We start from the raw sequence: 22,562 nt of genomic DNA on the forward strand, positions 1-22,562 counted from the left end.
AGGGAGGGATGAATGAAACGAGACACTGCCTGGGGCACACAAGGTGCTCCATGCATAGTCCAGTTCAAACCGGTGCTGAGGCACTCCAGCCCCAGTCCTGGCGCGAAACTGGACAAAGGGAAGGGGGTGTAACCACCCCCCTCCCAGGTCCCACCCATAAGGCGTGACCTAGCAGGCAACCCAGCCCCCCAGATTAGTATAAGAGTGGTAGCTGGGCCCCAGGAGATTAGATTATCCAGAACCTGCAACTTGAACAGAAACTCTGGACCTTCGACATTCGACGAAAGAAGAAGACTGAAGAATCTCCCTTGTGGCCAAGGAGTGGCTACCCTGTGCAAACAGGCACCATCAAGAGACTACCCCTTTGCTTTGCTGAAGTTCTACGAGGGACCGACTGCAGAGCCCGACCAGAGCCTTGACTTCCAGACTTCTCCGACCCTGATCCACATCCACAGCCGAGCTGAGATCCGTGGAGGTGACGAGAGACGTGGGACCGGCTACCTGGGAAAAGTGGCAAGTATCTTCCAGCGCAGCTTCTGAGGCACCCTCGAAGTTGTGCACTGGGGATTGAGAAGCCCCAACCCCAAGCACCATCTGCACCGAAGATCAGCCCCCCACACTCCACGAGCCCTGCGTGGGGCCCTTCTGCATTTTCCTGCTTGCCGCGTCTGTCCGGTTGCTTGCCTGTTGGCTAGCGGCCTTTGTGACGACACACCTTGAAATCTTCACTGCTGGTTTGGCTCCTCCAGACTGGCTCCCGCTTCTTTGCAAAAGAGAAGCACCCCAGACCTTCCTGGTCTGCACCAGAAGCAAGTCCTCCGTTCTTCGTGGGTTCCGCTTGCCAAGGCTTGGTGAGTCCTAGTTCGACTTCGACGCCGCCGACAGCATGAGCCTTCGTGGGACAGCTCGCCTCCTGGTCCTGGTCGTCCTCGACGTCTCCTGGTACCCGTGGCTGCAGCGACAAGCTTCACCTTTCACCTGCAATCTTCACGACATCGCCTGGTTCCTTCCTGGTTCCACGTGGTCACTGGCTAGTGACCCTGACTCTGTCCCTTCTGCTTGCAGGTATCCTCTCTTCTTGATCCCAGCCTTGGGATCCACCGGACACTCTTCACTGACTGCCTGTCAGCAACTTTCCTTCAGGCATCCATAGAAGTCCACGACGAAACCCGACGCAAGTTCACACCTATGCACCCGCAGCCCGTGGGCTAGGTAACTTGGGTACTTCGGTGCTCACAAGGGTAGTGACTATCCTAGGGTCTAGTTTCCGAGTCTCGACTCTCTAGCTGCTTCAGAAGTGTCCTTAAACTGTTAATTTCTAACTGCTAGTAATTCTATCGACTTTTACGCATTACGCATGAGTGTTTCCACTCTGCACCTGAATCCCGTGGGCCTCCCACTTCCTAACTGTTGCTAGTGTAGTGTAGCCCCAGCGATTCCCTAGGCCTAGGCCTATCCTATTTCCGTGACAGTGGTCCTTATACCACTTCTTTAGTATATGGTTTGCGTTGCCCCTAGGGCCTAACTGTATTACTTACCTGTGTGACTTAATGTATGCTTGAATAAGACTGTGTTGTACTTACCTCTAATCTCATAAACAGTGCTGAGGGTTTGACTAGAATAAATACACTTTATTTTATATATATATCTGTTGTGGTGTCCTTTCATTTGGTATTCAAGGGATTATATATGGTATCACAGCTGGCTTCACATGCCATTCAGAGTTTAGCTTAAGACTGCTCTTGTCCATGCTACCACTAGGATAGCTGGTCTATAAGGTTGACTTTACAACCAATCACCATAAGGGTTGTTTGGACTGATATAAGGTGTACACTAGAACTAGTGACATCATACATCAGGCCAACTTCTCACATTGGTGAGCAGCGGTTGGGATCTGAGCTTGCTGTTGTAATACCATTGTAATCTTGAGATACTAAATTGAAAGATCACACAGATATTGTTTAGGTACATATAACATAGATAATAATACTTAAGTCCTACTGGACTTAGTGGTTGTAGGTTGAAGGGAGTAACACACCCTGACTACAACTACTAGAGAGGTTTAGTAGAAACAACTAGTGTAGGTAGGTGCACACACCACACCCTCACTAGATCATGTCTCTGGGAGGAGATCAAGGAGATGCTCTCTCAGGAGGGGCAGGTCTGAAGAAGACCCCCTCTAAATATGATACCCTAACTTTTCAGGAGATGAGACAATTGTGTACCTCCAGAAAGTTAAAACAGGGTGCAAACCCTACCCTCCTTCAGCTAGTACAACTCCTAGAGGAGTATGATACTCTTAGGGCCTCACAGGCCAGTACCCTAGGTACAAAGGAGGGTCTACCCACCACAGATGAGTCAGATGGGACTTCAGATGAAGAGGTAGACAGCCAGGGCCAAGTAGGAAGACTTAGCCAGGCTAACCTAAGCCTACATGGGAGTTTGCATGGGGTCCCCCCATACAGACCCCCAAGTGGGCTCAACCAGAGAAGCAGGAGAGACAGATCCCCTTCAAGGGAATCCATCCACTCCCATGTCTCTAGCATCTCTAATGCCTCTTCTCACAAGGGAATGACTTCCCCCGAGAGAAAGGAGCATGAAGCCAGAATGAGGGAAGCTAATCTGAGGATTCAGAGGGAAGAACTTGCCCTTGCCAAGGAGAAGCTTGCTCTGGCTAGAGAGCAAAAGTTAAGTGGGACAGAACCCACTGGTGGCAGCAATATCCCTAAGGATAGAGACAGGCACTATGATAATAGAAACCTGAGCAAGATTGTCCCTCCCTACAAGTGTGGGGATGACATCCACAAATGGATTACTGCTTTGGAGAGAGCTTGCAAAGTACATCAGGTACCCCAAAGTCAGTGGGCAGCTATCTTGTGGCTCTCCTTCTCTGAGAAGGGTAGAGACAAGCTCCTCACAGTTAGTGATGAGGATGCAGACAATTACACTGTCCTGAAGAGTGCTCTAATTTATGGGTTTGGTCTAACCACTGAACAATACAGGTTGTTGTTCAGGGATACCCAGAAGACACAGACTCAGGACTGGACTGACTTTATAGATTGTGACAGTAAGGCTCTGGAAGGCTGGCTAGTGGGAAGTAAGGTTAAGGACTATACAGGATTGTATAATTTGATCATGAGAGAACAAATACTTAACAACTGTCAAAACCAGCTACTGCATCAACACCTGATTGATTCTGATCTGACTTCTCCCCAAGAATTGGGAAAGAAGGCAGATAGATGGGTCAGGACTAGAGTTAAGCAGAAAAACCAGAACCAGGCAAGTGATCAGAAAAAGGCAGACCAGAAGGGTAATGATCAGAAACAAAAAGACCAGAAGTCTTCACCAGGCCCCCAAAAGGCTCAGGGGGAGGGTGGTCCCAAAAAGGATAAAAAGAAAGATGGCCAAAAGAAACCATGGTGCAACTATTGTCCAACTCACATTGGTTTAGTGAGTGCACCAAAAAGGATAAGCCCCGAGCCACCATTGCCCCTAAGGCAACTGTACCCCCTAGTCCAGCTGTAAGTGGTGGTTCCCAGCAAAAGGGTGTAGTAGGGTTAACCCTGGGAACTGAGGAGGATTCTGGCCTAGTCAGAATACCTACTCAGGCTGTTCTGATCTGTGATGGGGACTTAGCTTTGTCCTCTACTGTAGGCCCCAGTAACCTGGGCAAGTACCGACAGACTCCTTTTATCAACCAAAGAATGGCTCAGGCCTACAGGGACACTGGGGCTAGTGTCACAATGGTGACACCTGCCTTTGTGGACCCTGGACAGATCATACTAGGTGAGAATTACCTAGTGACCAACGCTAGCAATGCCACTACCTCCCATAGTGTGGCTATTGTTAACTTCTCCTGGGGAGGGGTAACTGGCCTCAAGAAAGTTGTTGTTAGTTCAGACCTTCCTGTAGAGTGTTTACTGGGAAATGATCTTGAAACTTCAGTTTGGTCTGAAGTGGAGTATAGGACCCATGCAGAAATGCTGGGGATAGATGCACATGTCCTTGCTGTGACCAGGTCACAGGCCAAAAAGTGCACCACTGAACAAGTGCTGGATCCAGAAACTATGGACGTCAAAACCCAAGAGAAAGAGCAGTAGGGTTAAGGCTGTGCCTTCCCCCCTGCCTCAGGTGGTGGATCAGCCCTCCCAGGAGGATGATTCTGAGAGCCCTGAAGGAACTGTCCTAGAAGAACTTGAACCTGATCAGGTTGAGTTTCTTGGGACAGGGGGACCTTCAAGGGCAGATCTGAGGCAGGCTCAATTAGACTGCCCCTCTCTTGAACCCCTCAGACAGCAGGTTGCTGCTGAGGCTGCAGGGAATGCTCAAGGTACCCATAGAGTGTATTGGGATGAAGGGCTACTGTATTCAGAGGCTAGAGACCCCAAGCCTGGTGCATCCAGGAGGTTGGTCATACCACTGAAGTTCAGAGGCTTCCTTCTTACCTTGGCCCATGATATTCCCCTTGCAGGACACTTAGGCCAGAACAAGACTTGGGACAGGCTTGTCCCTCACTTTCACTGGCCCCATATGTCAGAGGATACCAAGGAGTTTTGTCGCTCCTGTGTCACCTGCCAAGCCAGTGGCAAATCAGGTGGCACCACAAAGGCCCCCCTCATACCACTACCTGTGGTGGGGGTTCCCTTTGAAAGAGTGGGCATAGATATTGTAGGACCAATGGACCCACAAACAGCATCTGGGCACAGATTTATACTGGTGATAGTGGACCATGCCACCAGGTATCCAGAAGCTATTCCCCTGAGGACCACAACAGCCCCTGTTGTGGCAAGGGCCCTGCTTGGAGTATTCTCCAGAGTGAGCTTTCCAAAGGAGGTCATTTCTGACAGAGGTGCCAACTTCATGTCAGGATACTTGACTGCAATGTGGAAGGAGTGTGGTGTGAACTACAAGTTCACCACACCCTATCACCCACAGTGCAATGGGCTTGTTGAGAGATTCAACAAGACCCTAAAGGGAATGATAAAAGGTTTACCAGACAAGCTTAGGCGAAGATGGGACATCCTTTTACCCTGCCTTCTGTTTGCTTACAGAGAGGTCCCACAAAAGGGGGTTGGCTACAGCCCTTTTGAGCTTTTGTTTGGGCAACCTATAAGAGGACCCCTATGTTTAGTAAGGGAAGGATGGGAGAGACCTCTCAGACAACCCAAACTTGATATAGTGGATTATGTACTTGGTCTCCGCTCCAGGATGGAAGAGTATATGAAGAAGGCTTCTAAAAACCTTGAGGCAAGCCAAGAACTCCAAAAAGCTTGGCATGACCAAAAGGCTGTGCTGACTGTTTACCAGCCAGGGCAGAAAGTGTGGGTGTTGGAGCCAGTGGCCCCAGCAGCACTCCAAGACAAATGGTCTGGACCCCACACTATTGTTGAGAAAAAGGGAGAAATCACCTACTTGGTGGACCTTGGGACTCCCAGAAGCCCCCACAGGGTGCTTCATGTCAACAGATTGAAGGCATATGTTGACAGGGCAGACATGGGCTTACTCATGGCTACAGATGAGGGGCAGGAGGAAGAGAGTGACCCTCTCCCAGACCTGTTGACTCAGAACCCTGATGATGGCTCAGTTGATGGTGTGGTCTTTTCTGACAGCCTCACTGTCCATCAGCAACAGGACTGCAGACAGGTTCTGCAATCCTACAGACATATGTTCTCTCTGACCCCAAGTCAGACAAACTGGTGCACCCATGAGGTGGACACTGGTGACAGTCTGCCTGTGAAGAGTAAAATCTACAGGCAACCTGACCATGTCAGGGACTGCATAAAAGTTGAGGTACAAAAGATGTTGGAGCTGGGAGTCATTGAACCTTCAGAGAGCCCTTGGGCTAGTCCTGTGGTCCTTGTGCCAAAACCTCACACCCAAGATGGTAAGAGAGAGATGAGGTTTTGCGTGGATTACAGAGGTCTCAATGCTGTCACTAGGACAGATGCCCACCCAATACCTAGGGCAGATGAGCTCATTGACAGACTGGCAGCTGCTAAGTTTTTGAGCACATTTGACCTGACAGCAGGCTACTGGCAAATCAGACTAGCTGAGAACGCAAAGGCCAAAACTGCTTTCTCGACCCCAGGAGGACATTATCAATTTGTGGTAATGCCGTTCCAAAGGTTGGTGAATCAAGTCCTTACTGGGTTGGATTATTATTGTGCAGCTTACCTTGATGATATTGCTGTCTTTAGCTCCACCTGGGAGGATCACCTGGTCCACCTGAGGAATGTTTTAGAGGCCCTGCAAAAGGCAGGCCTCACTATCAAGGCCACTAAGTGCCAGATAGGGCAGAGCAAGGTTGTATACCTGGGCCACCTAGTTGGTGGGGGTCAGGTTCAACCACTAGAGAGCAAGATCCAGACCATAAAGGACTGGACTCCTCCAACTACCCAGACTCAGGTCAGAGCTTTCTTGGGCCTGACTGGGTACTACAGAAAGTTTGTTAAGAACTATGGGTCCATTGTGACACCACTTAATGACTTGACCTCCAAGAAAATGCCAAAGAAAGTTCAGTGGACAGTAAGCTGTCAAAAAGCATTTGATGACCTGAAGCAGGCCATGTGCAGTGCACCTATTCTGAAAAGTCCAGACTACTCCAAAGAGTTCATTGTCCAGACAGATGCTTCTGAGTTAGGTGTGGGAGCTGTTCTTTCACAACTTAATATAGATGGTCAAGACCAGCCCATTGCTTTTATAAGTAGAAGGCTGACCCCTAGAGAGAAACGTTGGTCAGCTATTGAGAGGGAGGCCTTTGCTGTGGTTTGGGCCCTGAAGAAGCTGAGGCCATACTTGTTTGGCACTCACTTCAAGATTCAGACAGACCATAAGCCCCTCTTGTGGCTAAATCAGATGAAGGGTGAAAATCCCAAACTTCTTAGGTGGTCCATTTCCCTACAGGGGATGGACTTCACAGTGGAACATAGACCTGGGACTGACCATGCCAATGCAGATGGACTCTCCAGATATTTCCACTTAGAACATGAAGACTCAACTGGTCAAGGTTAGTTTAATGTCCCTAAGTTTGGGGGGGGGGGGTTGTGTAGGAGAGTAGGGTCTGCTTTCTATGTTCACCCCCACTTTTTGCTTTTGCTTTACTGGTTTTCGACTTAGATGTGGCTGTGGGCCTGCTAATCAGACCCACAGCCCTGCTGTTCTCTCTCTAAATTGATACAGTGTACATTAGGTACCCAGGGCATAGGTGTACCCTAGGCCTACCAGGGGCTGCAGCATGTATTATGCCACCCCTGGCCTGGCCTTCCATTATGACACAACTGGCTGATCACTCAGCTGGGGCAAGGTCGTGTAATCACTCCTTGCTTAGGTGTAGTATTCCTATACCTATCTTACATATAGACACATGTGTACCTATCAGCCACTCCTATGGCAGGCCTTAACAATCCTGGAGGCAGAGTGCTTGGTAACATGTGAGATGGTGCTCTAGCATGAGCTAAGCCTGTCTGCAGCTTTCGGAACCATGTCCTTATAGCTGTTCTATGATATAGCCTACCATATACTCTTAAAGTGCCTTATAATCTTAAACGGTTATGGTAACTATGGTTTGGCTTTATCAAAACATGTCGTATAAAGTGTCTAACACTTTGGAATAATACCCCCATCCCATTTCTGGGAATGAGGATATTATCCCTCCCTTCTAGAGGGAGAAGACATGTTGTAACCTACTTACCCGGTTAAAGTTAACCAGAGCCCCAGCATCACAAAATGGATGCTGCTGCCATGACACAAGTCTGACCTCCTGCTGCTGGGAGTGATCCCGGCAAGGGAGGCTTGGACAATAGGTTTCCTGCCTTGGGAGGTGCGAGCACCACCCCAGACAGGCCTTAGTGTATTGGGGCAGGGAGGGATGAATGAAACGAGACCCTGCCTGGGGCACACAAGGTGCTCCATGCATAGTCCAGTTCAAACCGGTGCTGGGGCACTCCAGCCCCAGTCCTGGCGCGAAAATGGACAAAGGGAAGGGGGTGTAACCACCCCCTTCCCAGGTCCCACCCATAAGGCGTGACCTAGCCGGCAACCCAGCCCCCCAGATTAGTATAAGAGTGGTAGCTGGGCCCCAGGAGATTAGATTATCCTGAACCTGCAACTTGAACAGAAACTCTGGACCTTCAACATTCGACGAAAGAAGAAGACTGAAGAATCTCCCTTGTGGCCAAGGAGTGGCTACCCTGTGCAAACAGGCACCATCAAGAGACTACCCCTTTGCTTTGCTGAAGTTCTACGAGGGACCGACTGCAGAGCCCGACCAGAGCCTTGACTTCCAGACTTCTCCGACCCTGATCCACATCCACAGCCGAGCTGAGATCCGTGGAGGCGACGAGAGACGTGGGACCGGCTACCTGGGAAAAGTGTCGAGTATCTTCCAGCCCAGCTTCTGAGGCACCCTCGAAGTTGTGCACCGGGGATTGAGAAGCCCCAACCCCAAGCACCATCTGCACCGAAGATCAGCCCCCCACACTCCACGAGCCCTGCGTGGGGCCCTTCTGCATTTTCCTGCTTGCCGCGTCTGTCCGGTTGCTTGCCCGTTGGCTAGCGGCCTTTGTGACGACACACCTTGAAATCTTCACTGCTGGTTTGGCTCCTCCAGACTGGCTCCCGCTTCTTTGCAAAAGAGAAGCACCCCAGACCTTCCTGGTCTGCACCAGAAGCAAGTCCTCCGTTCTTCGTGGGTTCCGCTTGCCAAGGCTTGGTGAGTCCTAGTTCTACTTCGACGCCGCCGACAGCAAGAGCCTTCGTGGGACAGCTCGCCTCCTGGTCCTGGTCGTCCTCGACGTCTCCTGGTACCCGTGGCTGCAGCGACAAGCTTCACCTTTCACCTGCAATCTTCACGACATCGCCTGGTTCCTTCCTGGTTCCACGTGGTCACTGGCTAGTGACCCTGACTCTGTCCCTTCTGCTTGCAGGTATCCTCTCTTCTTGATCCCAGCCTTGGGATCCACCGGACACTCTTCACTGACTGCCTGTCAGCAACTTTCCTTCAGGCATCCATAGAAGTCCACGACGAAACCCGACGCAAGTTCACACCTATGCACCCGCAGCCCGTGGGCTAGGTAACTTGGGTACTTCAGTGCTCACAAGGGTAGTGACTATCCTAGGGTCTAGTTTCCGAGTCTCGACTCTCTAGCTGCTTCAGAAGTGTCCTTAAACTGTTAATTTCTAACTGCTAGTAATTCTATCGACTTTTACGCATTACGCGTGAGTGTTTCCACTCTGCACCTGAATCCCGTGTGCCTCCCACTTCCTAACTGTTGCTAGTGTAGTGTAGCCCCAGCGATTCCCTAGGCCTAGGCCTATCCTATTTCCGTGACAGTGGTCCTTATACCACTTCTTTAGTAAATGGTTTGCGTGGCCCCTAGGGCCTAACTGTATTACTTACCTGTGTGACTTAATGTATGCTTGAATAAGACTGTGTTGTACTTACCTCTAATCTCATAAAGAGTGCTGAGGGTTTGACTAGAATAAATACACTTTATTTTATATATATATCTGTTGTGGTGTCCTTTCATTTGGTATTCAAGGGATTATATATGGTATCACAGCTGGCTTCACATGCCATTCAGAGTTTAGCCTAAGACTGCTCGTGTCCATGCTACCACTAGGATAGCTGGTCTATAAGGTTGACTTTACAACCAATCACCATAAGGGTTGTTTGGACTGATATAAGGTGTACACTAGAACTAGTGACATCATACATCAGGCCAACTTCTCACAAGGAACCTCAAACAAAAAACAGCAATCACCACCTGCATCGATTCCGCTGCCTACCACACATAGAAACTCTTCAAAATAGTCAAAGAATTCTCCAACCTAGGAGCCATGGAGAACATCATCCACCCCTCCCAAGAACTCTGAAACGCCTTCTTAGATTACTTCCACAGCAAGATCACCAACATCTACAAAAATGTCAACATCTATCCCGCCACCATCAACCCTGACAACCTCAACCAACCAGCAAAGAGCAGCCAAACCAACACCACCTGACCACCTCAGCCATCATGTCTTGCATCCACTCCGGGGCACCCACTGACCCCTACTCTCACCACCTCTACAATCTCACAATGAACCCAATCAGCATGCAATCACCAGCATCCTCAACACCTCTATCTCTGCAGCAACCTTCCTGTACAGATGGAAACACGCAGACGTCAGACCCCTCCTAAAGAAAGCCTCCACTGAGCCCAACGATCTAATAAATTATCACCCGATCTTCCTGCCCCCCTACCCAGTCAAAGTTCTTGAGAAATCCATCAACCAGCAGCTCACTGAAATCCTGGAACAAAACCAACTACTGGACGCCTCTGAGTCAGGATTCTGTGCCAACTACAGCACTGAGACCGCGCTGATTGTCACTGCAGACAACATCAGAATACTCCTTGAGCATGGAGAAATGGTGGCCCTGATCCTGTTCGATCTCTCCATGACGTTCAACACAGTCTCCCACAGCATCCTCAGCACCAGACTGTACAATATAGACTTACAGTACGATGCCCTCCAGTGGAATGCCTCCTTCCTTGCAGGATTCACACAGAGTATCCAACTGCCTTACTTCACCTCTGCTCCCAATAACATCATATGCAGCGTACCACAAGGATTATCCCTCAGCCCCACCATTTTTAACATCTACATGACCCCCCTTGCAGATGTCGTCAGATCTCATGGACTCAAGGTAATCCCCTATGCAGACAACACTCAACTGATCCGCTCGCTCACCGAGAACCCCGCCAACACCTAATCCAACTTCTGCAACACCATGACCAACATAGCCAAATGGATGAGAGACAACTGCTTCAAATTCAACTCCGACAAAACTGAAGTACTGGTCTTCAGGAGACACACCTGTTCATGGGACCACAGCTGGGGGCCTGCAGAACTCGGACCCACACTGACTGACCATGCATGCAACCTCAGCATCATCCTTGATAGCCACCTGACCATGAAAAAACAAGTTAATGCAGTTTCCTCCTCCGGCTTGCCCACACTTCGCATGTACCACAGAGCCTTCTAATAGAACCCTAGCAACACCAGAAAGACCATCACCCAGGCCCTCGTCATCAGCCACCTCGACTATGGCAACACCCTGTACGCCAGCATCTTTATCCAGCTCCTTAGAAGGCAGATTCATCCTGGACCTCCCCAAATGAACCCACATCTCCCCACCTGAGAGACCTCCACTTGCTCCCTATCCAGAAAAGATGCCAGTTCAAAATCCTCGTGCATGCCTACAAAGCCCTCCACGACCTAGGGCCTGCCCACCTCAACCAATCGGCAGAACTTACTCAACCAGCTAGACACCTACGCTCCTCTTCACTCGCCCATCACACATCCCCGCATTCACCCCAGCCGCAGTGACTGGTGCTCCTTCCACTACATCGCAGCCAATACCTGAACGATCTCCCACTCCAGCTCCATTTGCCCCCCCCTCACCAGTAGACTTCAGAAAAAGACTCAAGACCTGGCTCTTCGACGGAGACATAGTGCCCAGGTACACCTAGGGGTGACAGAGTTGTGCTTTACAAATGCTGATTGATTGATGATTTGAAGTCTGATTTAAATTAGCCTATTTCAGAGCAGATTTCCTGCAAAATGCGCTCCATATAATCTTGTGAGATAGGCACAGGGGGTGCATTCCCCATTGTGTTGGATGGGGATGTCAGTTGTCTTCATGTATGCCAGGGGAGTTTTGTTCCTGAGCGAGGTTACAGGATTATCCTTAGTGGACTTGTGACGTGGCATGCTATTTGTGGGTGAGGGCACTGAGAGCAGAGAAGTCCATTTGGCCTAGAATGACACCCACTCACTGTATCCAACTTGGAGGGTGCGCCACACCTACAAAACTGTGCTGCAGATAGTGAACCTAGAGTCCAAGGGGAGTAGCAGTCGTGTGGGGGCCGAGGGTGCTCCAAGTGAAGAGGGGGCACGTCTCCCAAAGGTGTCAAGCAGTTGTACAATGAGTTGCTGTGAGAAAGTGCCCTCTTTCTGCATGGTTGCCCCACTTTTTGCTGAATTGCTGATGTACTTCGCCTGAGTGTGCCCTGGGCTCCTGCTAATCAGGTACCCAGGGCCTATGTTCTTTCCCTAAAACTACATTGAAGCCTAAACCCCATTGGCATCTCTGGCCACAGGTCAGCACCTGGTAAATGGTACCTCAGGTACCTAGGGCACTGTGACCAGAGAAGGCCTCTAAGGGCTGCAGCACTTATTGTGCCACCCTTAGAGGTCCTGTATCACTGCACCCACACACTGCCTTTGCAGGCTTTGTGTTTTGGTTCAGAACAAAGTAAAGAGTTGACATTGCACACACTCCTGTGTGCCATGCCTACAACCCACTTCCCTGGCATAGATCAGTCACCCCTCTAGCTGGGTGTACTATACCAGTGGTGAGGGTACAGGTGCATGAGCTCTGTACCCCGACAATGTCTAAGTCCATTCTTAAACATTGTAAGTGCAGTGCTGCCATTAAGAGTATATGGTGTGGGGAGTTTGTCATTACGAACTCCACAGCACCATAATGGCTACACTGAAAACTGAGAAGTTTGGTATCAAACTTCTCAGCACATTAAACCCACACTGATGCCACTGTGGGGTTTAATGAAAAATGCACGCAGAGGGCATCTTAGAGAAGCCCCTGAAAACTAACCCACCTCTAGTGTCCTGGCTGAGTGGCTGCTTTCTGCTGCCACCACCAAACATGTTTCTGGACCCCTGGGTGGGGAGCCTGCTGCTCTCCGGGGCCTCAAACAATGCACATCCAGGGACGATGTGCCAAGCCTCCTCCCCCAGGATGGGCAGGGTTCACGAAGGGGAAGCTTCAAAGGCTTGCCACATTTGTGAGCTTCCCCAGGCCAATTGCTGCTTTCAGCAACTGGTCCCCATTGGTTCTGACCCCCACTTTGGGCGGGAAAACCGGCGGTAAATACAAGTGAGGATGAGAGGTGTGCCCACCTCTGCCAACTCCACCCCTTAGGTGGGGGAGGCGAGGTGAAGCACAACTCTCATTCCACGCCATCTTGAAGATGTGGGAATTCAGCCAACCAGAGACAGGCACATGCCCCACTCCCACTGGAGGGTGGCATAATAGGGAGTGTACCCACCCCAGGGAAGGGACCCATTGGTTTGTGCCTTTTACCTACCTGTAACGCCTCTCAATCTAGTATTTAGGGACACTCCTGAACCTTGCTTCCTCATATCCAGACAAGAAACAAGAAGAGAAGAAGAAGAAGGACCGAACAGCCGTGCAGCAGCTAACAAGAGGAAGACGCCCAAGGACTTGGCCCCAGCCATACCAGCATGTCTCCCCCTCGAACCTGCTCCTGCAAAATCCCGGTGTGTCTTGCAGCCAGCAACCTCTAAAATCCCAGAGGATCTGCCTGCCTTCACTTCCAAAGACTACTTCTCCCGTGAACACCGCATTTGTTCAACTGCAACCTTTGGCAGTAGCCAGAGACTGCAAATCCGCCCCACTCTGCATCCGCCGTCCACGGCTCGAGTGGCAAAACACCACGAAGAGGTCACCCCGGCGATCCTGAATCAATATCCGGTGACCCCTGACCTGCCTCAAGCCTCCAGCCGACGCCTGCTGCCTAAATCCAGAAGGCTCCCCTAACCGTGACCAGAAGCTGGTAAGAAAATCCGACCCCAAAGGACACCCCTGCACCCGACGCCCCACGGCCTTGTGTGCCCAACCAACAGGGCCTAACCAACCCCTAACTTCCCAACTTACCTCTCGAAGTGGTGGTCGCACCCAGAAGTCCTTTGTCTCTTTTCCTGCAGTGCTTTTGCAAACCGGAGGTTCTCCATTGGAAACAACAGGGCATCCGACCTCGAAACAGCACCCTGCACCCCGCCACCCTAGTGCCGCTGAGGGTGCACCTTTGGTGCCAATTTGTTTCCCCATTTGCCCTGAGCTCAAGTCCAGGGGCTTTGCACCTAAAACCCAGTGGCCTGCTTGCCAGCAGCCACCAACTGGAAGCCCCCTATCCACCATTGGATAACATTGGGCCTCAACACTCTGCACCCGGCCGCCCTAGTGCCGCTGAGGGTGTAACAAGAGTGCATCACAGACCCTGGGGGCCTCCTGAGTCTAACCCATACCTAAAAACCGATAACCATATTTTCCTCCATAGGATAACATTGACACTTTTTCCTGAAAAAGTTTTTTTGTGTGGAGTTTTGAAACCTAAAGAAATTCTTTAAAATTGCACGATTTAACAAAAATGCTTTTACTCACCTGTTTACAGGAAATGTCCCAGTGCTGCATCCAGGCATACAGCACTGAGTAGGAAAAGCAATCCAAAAGTAACTTACCTGCTATTTTACTGAAAATCCCATTCAAGTCTATGTACTGTATTTACACATGTTTGCATTTCACTGAAACAATACTGTAAGTCAAACCATAGTACATTTACAATTTCAATTGAACTGTTTTACAATCAGCATGTACCACTGTAAATTATTTATTGCTTACCTGAGCCAGGTTTGCTTGGTTCTAGAAATAAAATAACTAAAAGCATATTTTTTATACAAAAACAATTGGTCTGAAGTGCAATATTTGAGTGTGTGAATTCATTTGCTGACTGAGTGTGTACAACAAATGCTTAACACTGTCCTCTGATACTGCCTTACTGTTCGACCACACTACCACTAATAGAGAGTAAGGTTCTGTCTAACTTTACCTCTGCCTACCTTTGGGGTTCCATTGGACTCTGTGCACACTATACCTCACTTTGGTATAGTATATACAGAGCCAGCTTCCTATAGTGGCCATGACACCCCACTCCGTGATAAAAGTTAATGGAGCTGCATGATTCCCACAGAGGCAACCAGGGGGTCAGCAAGTGAGAGGTAAGAGCAAATCAAAGAGGAAGTGCTGTGGTAGACTTTTAGACCCCTGTGATGTCAGGCACCGCAAATTGGCCCTCCGCTGGGGCCTCGAGCTCCACCCCAGGCTACCCTTCAGGGGCCAGGCCAATGCGGGGTTAATGTACATGCCAGAGTGCCCCCACTCCCGGGCAGAGGTCTAAGTAGGCAATGCCAGCAGGCCTGGGTGCCACCCGATCCATCACCAGATGCTGTGCCGCCTCAACCAGCGACATGACCACATAGGCAGGCCTGTTGATGCCTCAGTGTCTCATCACCATGGAGGGCGTCATTCCAACAAGAGGCAGCACGTAGTAATAAGAGTCACTGTGGGGTGCGTTTGTAGTCTTGAGAAGGTGCAGCCAGGGAGAAGAATCACATCCACTGCTACCTATTGTTGCCCCCCCCCCCTCATCTATTATCAGGCCCATGCAGGTCGCTCCTCTGCTAGCAGTTGCAAGGGATCCAAGACAGGGGTGTGCGGTAGTGTCTATGCAAGCAGGCCTTTCCAGCATGTGTGCTCACCGTGCTGCTAGCAGAGAAAAAGTCCCCAGCTCTCCGGGCTAATTCCCTCAGTTCACGCTGTGCAGTTCCCAAAATGGAAGCGTCACCCCATTACTGGTGTCCAGACAGGGCCTCAAGCAGGCTGTAGATAGAGGGGCACACAGGAGTAGCGGAACTTGCTCTCCAACACCATGGCTGCCAAGGTTTCAGACTGCTGTGTGAGACTTTCATAATTTCAATGTAATTATGAGTGGTATTTCAACTACACTTTCTCAGGAGCAAAATCAAGCAATGAAGATGAGGGAAACATATAAATATCAGAAATTACACAAATTTGAGCAACACGAAAATGTAATAAGACCTTATAACTGCTGCAAAGCATCAGAATTGAAAGGCCACTTAGGAAGCAAATGGGTGACAAGGGGCATGCTGAGTGAAAAAGAAGCATTCGACCTCCCTGGTGAAAAGACTGAGTGGCATGGACAATGCACATGACCTGGAGTGCCTGCTTCTAAGCACTACCATCAGACACAGAGGAAAGACCAGAGTCTGGGAGGGGTACAGCAGAGTTATAGAAATGTTGACGGTGCTGTGATCAGTCTGAGCCAGCAAAAACTTAAGCTCACTGCAGCCCACACATGCCGAGGAGAGAGAAGTTAAAAGAGTGTGGGTGTGGTGGGGAAGCTTGGATTTTGGGAACTGTGTTAGCATGGGGTGGGGGGAAATGAAAGAAAGAGGGCTGGCTGGCAAACTATGGAGTTTTTGTGGCCGTTTGCAGTGGGGAAACATCGGTTACATCGCGGTGTTTACACCGCAATACCTTTACAACGCGGGTATTACAATGCAAGTCATAATGCGCTCACACGTGCCACTCGCTGCGCCCCACTGCATCACTCCCAAGGAGATGGACAATAGTCATTACTGTGGTTTAACCAAGGGCGTAGTCTTTTAATCACATAGACACCACTCATTGTGAAATGATAAGTGACAACCTTTGTCATAGTTAAGCAAACATTGTTATGAGAACACCGTTCATAAGATCAGCCAGATCATACATAATTGTTTTGAGAAGCAGGACATAGGGCAGGTGAACAGCTCATAGATTGTGCAAGCAACACATCAGTATCTCAACCTTCCTTTACAAAGGAACATTTCCGAAAGGTTAATGTCAAGTCAAGTGCCAGCAGGCCCCTTTACCTTATTCATCGCCCTCAACTTAAACCAAGGGCATCCCTTTATTAGTAACTTCCAGGGCACCACATTGCGGTCCATCCCTACCACTGGGCAAAATCCCCCAAAATGTTCAATTTCTGGCATCCCGGGGTAGGGCAGAAAGGTCCAGGACCACCAGCAGGTCAGTCCCCCCTCCTGCCTGCCCAGTGCCCACATTAATCAACCCCCTTCCAAGGGGAAAGTCCAGTAAATCAGTCCACATTTGGGGTAGCCCCCATTTCTTCTGCAAGAAATGCAGCCAATTCCGCCACATTCTGTCTTCTTGCCAGGGTGGGTGGGTGGTTGTGCGAATCCGGTGTGATGGATCCCGGTGCTCAGTGAAGGGAAAAAGAGGCCGATCCCTCGCCGTGCGGGGCCTTATAAAGCTGCTGCCCCCTTGGGCGGCCCACGATGACGTCTTGGGCGCGACCCCTCCGTTGTGGCGACACCAAAAAAGGACAACTCTCCAACCTTGGCTGCTCCTGCCCGTACCACGACTAAGGGCGCCCCTCTGCTATGTGCCGGGTGCGCCTTCATTACAATGTCTTGCGCTGGATGGGGCTCTAACCTAAGGAATAATGTGATTTACTATTCCAACACCTTCCCTACTGTACGTAGACTGGAGTTGGAATAGTAAATCATACTATTTCTAAGTCCTGCGCCCTCCAGAGCAAGTAATTCTAACAACTTGCATTGTAATGCCCGCGTTGTAAAGGTATCGCGGTGTAAACATCGCGATGTAACGTCGTATATTCTTTGCAGTGACAGGTTTGATCTACGTGCCTCCAGGCACAGGAGAAATTTGTGTGCTCTGAGATGTATAGACAGATGAATGTGATCCCAGGCTCCCGTGATCCTTCATTCCTAAAAGTATAAAGTGACTCTGGGCTGTTGGCAGAGGTGAACACAGTGATTTGAGCACCCGCCACCTGAGTGCGGTGAGCAATAAATTAAATGAGGCCATGAATGTGTTTAACTGCTTGCAAACCATGACCCTTCAGAACTCCATATTTTGTACTTTAGAATGCCAATATTTCAATTTTTAAATCATACGCATTGAAGCTCCCTCACATCCACACTCACAGACGCCACCACTTCGGCTCCCTTTGCCGTTTCAGGTTTAGGCTGCGATGTAGGAGAAGGAGCAGCAGTCACTGCGGGTGTGGCGAATGCTGGGGATGTGTGATGGGCGAGTGAAGATGAGCGTAGGTGTCTAGCTGGTTGAGGTAGTTCTGTGTCATGGAGGGCTTGGTAGGCGTGCATGAGGATCTTGAACTGGCATCTTTTCTGGATAGGGATCAAGTGGAGGTCTCTCAGGTGGGGGCGATGTGGGTTCATTTGGGGAGGTCCAGGATGAATCTGCCTTCTGAGGATCTGGATAAAGATGCCAGGCAGCCTGGGAGACAGTAAAGGGAGAGCCTGCAAGGGTGAAATGAGGTGGAACAACCGGTGAGGGGTTGTTGGTGGCCTTGCCCATAAACCAGTGAGAAGGCATGTTTAAGACTAGACATACAGGAGGAAAAACGACTTCACTGCATGCATTGTGAGTGCAGCTTTGGCCGGTGAATGGCACGCAGCATGCAGATTTGGAACTTAGCATTACATTATCCTATAACCCCAAGGCATTGGCCAACCAAATGATTTATACACCTCACTTCAGGGCTAAACCGCTAGGCACACTTCTGTTTTTTGCAGCGAGAGCAGCTGCAGTTATACAATCCGGACCACCAGACTCACCACTCTCTGTGCAGTGGTGATTGGCTCCACCTGGCCACCGGGCATCAGGCTTGCTTGGCTGCTCGGCTATTTGCAGCCCATGATCCCTGGTGCTCTGGGCACCTGAGCTGCTGCAAACAAAAGGGACTATGAGCGCTCCAGCCACCGCAGTAAGCCGTCAGGTTGGTCACGGGATCAGTACCGCGGTGACTCAATGCAGCTCACAGGCAGCAGCTGTGAATTCAAATGCGGCCAGCTCATGCCATGTAATATGACCGACTGGCCCATAAGTGAGTCTGGCAGAAGTCACACTCCAAGCGGTCCTCCCTGCCTGAATATGTGTCGGAAGTAGCCATTGATTTGTCAGGCAGTGACTTGACGGCAGTAAAATGTATCTATCTGTATGCCGGGCCGCGCAGTAAATCTTGTCAATCCAGTCAATCAATCAATCAATCAATCAATCAATCAATCAATCAATCAATCAACCAATCAAGGTACTTGTAAAGCGCGCTACTTACCCTTGAGGGTCTCAAGGTGCTGAGGGGTGGGGGGGAGGAGAGGGCGTGCCGCTACTGCTCGAAGAGCCAGGTCTTGAGGAGTCTTCTGAAGGCGAGTAGGTCTTGCGTCTGTCGTAGGTGGGTTGGGAGGGTGTTCCAGGTTTTGGCGGCGAGGTAAGAGAAGGATCTGCCGCCGGCGGTCGTACGTTGGATGCGGGGGACATCTGCGAGGGCGAGGTTGGCGGAGCGGAGCTGGCGGGTGGGGGTGTAGAAGCTGAGTCTGCTGTTCAGGTAGGCTGGTCCGGCGTTGTGGAGTGCTTTGTGTGCGTGGGTGAGAAGCTTGAAGGTGATCCTCTTGTCGATGGAGAGCCAGTGCAGGTCTCTCAGGACGGGGGTGATGTGGCTGCGGCGGGGGGCGTTGACGATCAGTCGGGCGGAGGCGTTTTGGATGCGTTGTAGCCGCCGTTGGTGTTTGGCTGGGATTTCTGCATAGAGTGCATTGCCATAGTCCAGTCTGCTGCTGACGAGGGCCTGTGTCACTGTTCTTCTTGTTTCGGTCGGGATCCATTTGTAGATCCGGCGGAGCATGCGTATGGTGTTGTAGCAGGAGGAGGAGACGGCGTTGACTTGCTTGGATATTGTTAGAGTCGGGGATCTCTGATTGGCGCAAGGATGTCCTTGTGTCAAGCAGGGACCCTCTCCTCCACGTCAGGGCAAAGGATAACCCCTTTTGGAATGACCCTTGCTCACCCTCTAGGTGCGTGGCGTGAGCAGCCAAGGCGATTCTTCAGGCGTTGTTGGTTAAGCACTTACAATCTCACACACACAGTAAATACATCAATCCCCCCAGAAACGGACACCAGGCTTAGATATGGGAAAATACGCTTCTTTATATAAAAATAGTTATCTCAATATGCAGATTTATCACAAGACCAGTAGCGTTGTTTTGATGCCACCAGATTATCAAGCAGGCAGACGGTTCTTTAAGCGGATGCTCTTTTAGTCTCTTTTCAATGTCACTTGGGAGATTCCAGTCTTTGACTTATTTCAGGCCTACCGCGGCTCACACATCGGTCGTGGGCGCGCCCGCACCGTGCACAGCTCCTCCCGGTGGCTCCCGGGCAGCGGCGGTGAGACGGGCGTGCGGTGAGGATTTAACGGGGAAGTAAGGCGGTGCGGGCCCCGAGCCCGATACTGGAATTCCTGTAGCACTGTTGCGAGGAGAGAGTCGGCACAGATCGGTGCGACTCTCGGCTTTGGGGAAGTGTTCTTGGATCCTCAATCAGCGAGTGTGGGCAGCAGGCAGGCGCGGCCAGCGACCCTTAGCACGGCGGTGCAGGGGGGTCTCCACAGCGGGGGCGGCGCGGCCTGAGATGTCCGGGGATAGCGAAGCGGGGTCACAGGGCACGGTCAGTGCAGCTGGGTGACCCGGCGTAGATCACAGTCGTCGGACGGGTTCCGGCGGGAGGGGTGACAGCGCGTTCAGCGCACTCCAGTGGCAGGCGGTGACAGGGGTGCAGGCAACCTAGCCCGGGGACAGAGAGCGGCTCCGGACGGAGCGGGGCTCTCACGGGGTAAAGGCAGGCAAGCTCCTGAGTGTCACGGCCCTAGGAGGGGCGATGAGGGGTGCAGTCTCTTTCCAGCGGGATGCACACACGGCTCGAATTGGAGGACGAGCAAGAGCACAGAGAACCCACTAGTCCTGGGGTTCAGTTCAGGAGGCAAGCTCAGATCAAGCCCTTGGAGAATGTTCAAGCACAAAGTAGCAAAGTCTTTTCAGCGAGTCTTTTCCTCTCCTTCCTCAGCAAGGCAAGCAGCAGGCCAGTCCTTCCAGCGTCTTCTTCTCCTTCTAGTCGGGCAGAGGTTCTTTGTGGTAAAACAGGATTCTGATTTCTTAGGAGCCAGGCTCCTACTTTTATACAGTGATTCTTTTGTTCTTTAGTGCCAGGGGGCCTGGGCCTGGCTCAGTCCAGTTCTGGAGCACTTTGTTATGGTGACTCTGCTCTTTCCTTTCAGCAGCAGGGCAGAGACATCAGCCGCTCCACAGGGGGCGGAGCCGGCTTTGTGGTGGCAGAGCCCAGGTCTATTCAAGAGTCAAGGTGTACTCCTCCCACCCATCCTGGTGTAATCTCTCTACCCACCACCTGGCAGCCAGCCTGTCTCTGGGGATTCCCCAACCCTGCTCCTTACTGTTGCTAGGCAGAACACACACACACAGCAGAGGCGGACTGAAATGGCCAGGTCAGTAAATACTAACTTTCTAAAAGTAGTATTTACAAACGCAGGATATTAAAATAAACTTTACTAAAAGAAGTATTTTATTATTCTGAGTTCAGGCATACTAAACTTGACATTCTACCATGCTCTATGAGTCCACTGGGGTCACAGCGTGTATTGACTCCAGCTGCCCATTCTGGCCTATGGAGAGCAGGTAGCCTTCAATAGTGAAAAACGAAAATGGCTGTAATTCACTATTAGGACATGCCACACACTCAGGGCTTGTCCTACCTTACACCTACAATGCACCCTGCCCGTGGGCCTACCATAGGGGTGACTAACATGAGGCAAAGGGAAGGTTTGGAGGCTGGCAAGTGTGTGCACTTGCCCAGCCAGCATGACAGTACCAGACTGCACGCAGGTTCTGCAGTGACAGCCCCTAGACACATTTTACAAGGCCGCTTCTGTGGGTGGCGCAACCAGCGCTGCAGGCCCACCAGCAGCATTCGCATTTACAAGCCCTGGCACTCCTGGTGCACTTTACTAGGGGCTGATAGTAAACCGAATAAGCCAAACATGGACACCAATCAATGTATACATTTTACCATAGGGAGAGCATATGCACCTTAGCACTGGTCAGCAGTGGTAAGGTGCCCAGAGTCATAAAACAGCCAACACTAGGTCAGAAAAAATACCGGAGGAAGGCAGAAAGTTTAGGGATGACCCTGCAAAAAGGGCCAAGTCTAACAGATATGGAGAGGGAGGAGTCGAGGATGAATCCTAGGTTGCGTGCGTGGTCGGTTGGTGTCGGTGCTGTCCCCAGAGCGGTCGGCCACCAGGAGTCGTCCCAGGCTGAGGGGGTGGGTCCGAGGATGAGGACCTCCGTCTTGTCCGAGTTCAGTTTCAGACGGTTGCTCCTCATCCAGTCGGCGATGGCCTTCATGCCCTCGTGAATGTTGGTTTTGGCAGTGTGAGGGTCCTTGGTGAGGAAGAGGATGAGCTGGGTGTCGTCGGCATAGGAGATGATGTTGAGGTTGTGGTGGCAGGCCACTTGTGCGAGGGGGGCCATGTAGATGTTGAACAGCGTCGGGCTGAGGGATGAGCCCTGGGGGACGCCGCAGATGATGTCGGTGGCTTCTGACCGGAAAGGTGGGAGGCGGACGCTCTGGGTTCTGCCGGAGAGGAAGGACGAGGTCCAGTCAAGGGCCTTCTCGTGGATTCCGGCTTCTTGGAGGCGTGTCTTTAGGGTGCGGTGGCAGACCGTGTCGAATGCGGCTGACAGGACCAGGAGGATGAGGGCTGATGTTTCGCCGTTGTCCAGTTGGCGTCTGATGTCGTCTGTGGCGGCGATGAGGGCTGTCTCTGTGCTGTGGTTACGTCTGAATCCGGATTGGGACGGGTCCAGGATGTTGTTGTCTTCGAGGTGGCGGGTCAGTTGAATGTTGACGATTTTCTCGATGACCTTTGCCGGGAACGGGAGCAGGGAGATGAGTCGGAAGTTCTTGAGGTCCTTGGGGTCCGCCTTGGGATTTTTGAGGA

This window comes from Triturus cristatus, chromosome 4_1 (genome assembly GCF_964204655.1).
Source record: "Triturus cristatus chromosome 4_1, aTriCri1.1, whole genome shotgun sequence".
In the NCBI taxonomy this organism is placed as follows: Eukaryota; Metazoa; Chordata; class Amphibia; order Caudata; family Salamandridae; genus Triturus; species Triturus cristatus.